Raw genomic sequence first — 3,649 nt, 5'->3', positions numbered from 1 at the left:
GGGATGCAGGGATGGTTCAATATACGAAAATCCATCAACGTAATCCAGTATATAAACAAACTCAAAGACAAAAACCACATGGTCATCTCGTTAGATGCAGAAAAAGCATTTGACAAGATCCAACACCCATTCATGATAAAAGTCTTGGAAAGATCAGGAATTCAAGGCCCATACCTAAACATGATAAAAGAGTCAGCAAGCTGGGCATCAAGCTAGGATGAACAAAGGAATGCCATCTACTCTGCCCTTAACTAATATAAGAAGAACACCACTAACAAGTTGTCTCTTTCCCCAGTGCCAGGGGAGTACCCCATAGCTCTTATGACAAGGGATTTATGTAGAAAGAGAACAAATTATGAGAGTAGAGCAGGATCTTAGCACTTTTTCATATTGCTATATTAGAACGCTGGACAGGTGGTAATTTTTAAACGACACAAATGTGTTTCTTAGGGTTCTAGATTCTGGGAAGTCCGAGATACTTGCACCGGAGATCATGAAGTCCTTTCTTCCATGTTGTGTGTTGCATAGGAATGTGACATCCTCACGGGAAAAACATATACAGCAGCCACAGTCGAGCACCTCTCGAGTCATGAGGGAAGAGCCTCACAGCCCATTACCCACCACTAGACACCACCTCCCAATACATTTGCATTGTAAGAAGTTCCCAAGGTATGCATTTAGGGCACACATTCAATGAATGGCTGTTGACTAAGCTAGGGATTCCTCCCTGGGAGTTTCACCCTCTTGCTCAGAGTGAAGCAGTCAGGCTGAGGAAACATTCCAGGTGTGTAGGGTTTAGGATGGAAGGTAATGGGCTGAAAGACAACTTTCCCAGAGATGGAAAACTTTCCCTCTCAGATATGGACCTTAGTGAACCTATGGCAAGATGCCACAGGCAAGAAGGAAATGTGGAGACCACAAGTCTATACTCTGGATGAGGGAAGTCAAAGTAGAAATAGAAAGACTGGACTGTCCACATTCAGGGTGGGTCTCCCCACGTCTATTAACTCAGTTAAAGAAAAAGTCTTCACACACATGCCTATAGGCCAACCTAATCTAACTAAATCTTTCTTGAGACTTTCTTGCTAGGATACTCAAGATTGCATCAAATTGACAGACATAACCATCACAGAGGATGCCTTAGGATTTTTATTGCTGTGATGAGACATCATAATCAAAGAAACTTGGCAAGCAAAAGGTATAGTTAGATTACTCTTCCATAGCACTTTTTATCATCAATGGAAGCCAAGACAGGAACTCAAATCAGAGTAGTAACCTGGAGGCAGGAGCTGATGCAGAAGCCAGGGAGAAGTATTGCTTACCGGCTTGCTCCTCATGGCTTGCTTAGCCTGCTTCCTTTATAAACCCAGGACCACCTGCCTACTGATATTTTCCACCTGAAACAGGCTGGCCCCTCCCCCCCAGTAATCACTAATTAAGAAAATACCCTACAATAAGATCTTAAGGAGGCAGTTTCTCAATTGCAGCTCCCTCCTCTTTGATCACTTTAACTTGTGTCAAGTTGACGTAAAGGAGTCAGCATAGATGGCAAATTCAACTGAGTGTATTCAAAACCCTGAGTCCAGGTCTTGTAAGATTGAAGCAGGAAATATGGAGTTTTGTGCAAAGAACAGCCAGATGATTTTGAACCTGTCATCTCTGAAGGTCCTTTGATATATAATCTAGCATCCGCAGTATGATGCACCTGCAGATAAGTACAGACTTAAAGCATATCACCTTTCAATGCCAAGGTGGTCCTTTAAAACGCAGGCCTTATATCCCATTAATATGGTAGTTCAAGCCTGTGAATGCCAGGTGAATGAACTGAGATGCACCCACAAGACAAGGTGTAATTACAAAATTCCAAAGTTCTCATTTACAATCTTTACCATTGATTACTGGGATGAGAATACATTGGGTATGGGATTAAATAAAATGCTTTAAGAGTTCTTGCATTAGTCAGGGTGTTCTAGAATCACAAAACTTACAGAATGCCTCTATATAGTGAGGGAATTTATTGTAATGGCATACAGTCTGCAATCCAACTAATCCAACAATGGGCAGCCATGAATGGGGTGTCCAAGAATCTAGTAGTTGCTCAGTCCCATGAGGCTATTTGTTTCAGCTGGTCTTCTGTATAAGCTGGAATCCTAAAGAAGTCGGCTCCAACAGCTGTGCTGTTGTACAAGCAGGCAGAATGAGCCTTCCTTTTTCTATTGTCCTTATGGAGGGCTCCAGCAGAAGAGACGACCCAGATTAAAGGTATGTACCACTATGCCTGGATTTGGAACTAGCTTTGTCTCAGGCTGACCTGAACGCAGATATTTGCTTGCCTCAGTCTCCTGAGATTAGAGATGTGTGCTGCCTTGCCTGGACCTAAACGTTTCTTAGCCACTATGCCTCAAGATCTGGATAAGAAGGATGTGTCATCCCATGTCAAGATCCAGGTCAAAAACCTGTGTCTTCCAGACTCAAGATCTGGATCGCAGGTGTGCCCTCCATTTCTGGATTACAGTTCATTCCAAATGTAGTCAAATTGACAACAACACAGTTCCTTTCTCCTAAGTGTCTTTAACAGGGCTATAAGAACTATTAAACTTGTATCTGCGATTGAATTTACAGTTGTACTTAATTTCCGCTGGTCCTTCACTTGGATGTCACTTGTCTCCTCCATCCTGGCCCCTGACTCAAAGAAAGCTACCTTTGGATCCCTGTGTTCATAATTTGCTGCAGTTTTTGTGCAGACACTTCTCTGAATACTTTGCCCGTGGCACCACGTTAATGTTCAGAGCTTCCTGCATTAAACAGCTTTTTGCCCCCACTCTCATAAAGCATCCTCAGTGCTGATGTCTCTCAAAGCGATGGCTGGATGGACAGTGCATTCCCATAGTTTGAGATCTCTACCCCACTCCCAGCCTCTTGAATGATAAGATCAATGTTGTCTTGACAGGCCTCCTACCACTGAATTCTGTGGAGCACAGCCAGGATAGGTGACTTGCACAATGCCCAATCATATGACAACAATGTCTACAAAACCCCCTGAGAAGGGGGACTTTAATGACATATGAATCTGTATGGCTTTTAATCTCAACTCAAGTCGATTCTTTGGTTCACTGCAAAAGAAGCCAGGGAGCAGATAATAGAGTGGGGGGAAAAAGCAATCTATTTCTCTTTTCCTGTGACTTTTCCCCCCTGTGGGTCGGTGTGGCCAACAAGTGTGCAAGAACACTGGTAAACAAGGAGACTGGTTCTAGTCACTATTAGGAAGTACACTTGTAAGCTCACATACAAGGAGGTAATGAATGCATCTTCAGAAACAGCTTGCCTTGTGGGGCCCTAACGCAGCAGCTTGGGTGAAGTAAGCACTTATGAACACCAGGGGGCAATGTGTAATCACCATTCCCATCCTCCTCCTCCCTTAACAACTTGGAAATGAAATCTCCCCTCCTCTCCTCAGCCCCCAATAAAACAAATCTCTTCATTGTTTTTATGCCTTGGTTTTTGGATCCTCTCTCACAAGACTTCATTCAAGAGACGAAACTGAAATCAATGAAGTAAGTGGCTGTATAAGTCTAAGCACTTCTTAGTAACAAGAGACTATGTTATTTGCTGCATGGATGATAGATAGCAAAGAATCAAAGAATAGCAG

At 43.1% G+C, this 3,649-nt stretch overlaps 1 pseudogene; it reads right to left on the bottom strand.

Moving 5' to 3' along the window:
• Positions 1-153: 153 nt before the first annotated feature.
• LOC115029134 lies at positions 154-305 on the bottom strand (annotated as a pseudogene).
• Positions 306-3,649: the final 3,344 nt, after the last annotated feature.

Source organism: Mus caroli, chromosome 13, assembly GCF_900094665.2.
Source record: "Mus caroli chromosome 13, CAROLI_EIJ_v1.1, whole genome shotgun sequence".
Classification (NCBI taxonomy): domain Eukaryota; kingdom Metazoa; phylum Chordata; class Mammalia; order Rodentia; family Muridae; genus Mus; species Mus caroli.
The sequence above is the reverse complement of the archived record's forward strand: the minus strand, read 5'-3'. Positions and strand labels throughout refer to the sequence as shown.